The following is a 1,890-nucleotide window of genomic DNA, read 5'->3' as shown; positions in this document are numbered from 1 at the left end:
TTGCATCAATGTGACTTCCATCAGTTTGAATTTTCATTGTTCCGCCGGCCGAGAGATATTTTTAGAAATGTGCACCGCTCGAGACGCTCTACCGTCCTCCGCTACTTTAGCCGCGCTTGCTTTTTAATTTCAACTTACTTTAGAATTAATGTATTTGAACCGAATGTATCACTTGAATACCTTAAATTGAGGCCAGAAGAAACTTGGATATATAGATGGTACAGCTTGTCGGAACGCGCGTCAGGTCGAATGACATTGGGATGAGCTGTCACGGAGTGATTAATTTTTAAGCGAAGGTGCTAAGTACGGACGTCACTTTAACAAGTCTTCGCTCTTAAACATCCGAAAAAATTGTTCGCACACACTTTCCGCGCCTTTATATTATTGTTTATATCTAATGCTAATCGTCGGCGGCAAGGCTGGATTGAAATATTCAGTGCGCTTAGAATTATTTAACAAAATCAAAAACATCCGATTATAATTAGTAGAGAAATCTGTTGGTTTAACACTTTTCCCTGACACGGGCAATCAGTCTATTTTAAATTTATCGCTTTTCCTCGCTATTAATTAAACGACGATATTATTTATTTTTACCTCGGATATAAAAGTTCTCCTAAAATATTGATTTTTCAACATACTACAAATTTAATCTGTTTGCGAAACATATATATATATATATATATATATATACATATATTTAGACTGTTCTCGTGTATTATAAGCATAACTAATGATTTAACGTTTAGATTTATCATTAGTGAAACAAGACTTTGTAAATTAATTAAATATTTAGCATCATCTAAAACATCACCTCTTTCTTGTTGAAAAATGTTACGTAATCCATTAAGGTCTGAAAAACATATAATTTATATAGTCATTTAATCGTATAAACTGCTTGGTTGCTGTAGAACTCCAAAGTCATTGGAGATTGAAAACATTTGAAGTAACTGTTGAAGCTCTTCAGTCCTACTTGAAATACTTAAAATACCTTCTATCGGAAGAAATATCATTCGTCGCGAGTAAATAAAATTTTATTATATTATTGTTCGAGCGTATAATCGCATACTTCGACCGCTAATACTCGAGTCGCGATCACTACTCTCCCAATAAGCCAAAATATGATAAATAATTGCGTGAGAGGGTGGGTAGTGGGGGGGGGGGGGGGGGGGGGGTGAGAGGAAAAATTGCCAAAATTCATCATTAGAAAACTCGAAATAACTGTAACAAAGTAGCGTTCGTGTAGCATTTCGTAGAAGCGTCTATTCTGATTTGTTTCCCCCGACACTGTCAACGCTCGCTCGACTAACAGTATTTAACTTTCCCTCCTTCCGCTCAACGTTCTTCTGCCCCACGATGGTTTACGTTATGGATGCTATTTGCATGAAAGCCTTTCCTAGTGGTAGTAATAGTATCCCTTTTGTTGGTACTACACTTGCCTCCCACGTTAGTGCCCTCGCTGTCAGTCAACGGACACACGGGCCGCGGTCCAGTCACTCTTCTCTCGTCCTTTGCTTTCGCAGTCTTCTTCTTTTTACCTACCTACCTCTTATCGCGATGAAAGAGCCGAGAGTTGGACGATGCGCATCGGTAACGTTCGTGCAGCCGATATCCATCATTCGGTCCTTACCCTAATCCATTATACCAAATCCATTCTTTATCACCGCCGCCGCCATCTCTTTCTCTCTCCCCCCTTATCTATCTATCTATCTATCTATCTATCTATCTATCTATTTCTCCTTCTATTATACGTGCATCTCTCTTTTCCCTTTCTTTCGACTGCAGCTTGACTCGCTGGAACCTCCCTGCAGGCGCGCGCCTATTCAACCCTCTCAACATTGTCTCTCTCCCTCTCACTCCTTCGTCATTCTATTTAACTTCTTCTCGCATTCA

Source organism: Ceratosolen solmsi, unplaced genomic scaffold, assembly GCF_000503995.2.
Source record: "Ceratosolen solmsi marchali unplaced genomic scaffold, CerSol_1.0 scaffold56, whole genome shotgun sequence".
Lineage (NCBI taxonomy): Eukaryota > Metazoa > Arthropoda > Insecta > Hymenoptera > Agaonidae > Ceratosolen > Ceratosolen solmsi.
This window is presented reverse-complemented; position numbering follows the sequence as displayed.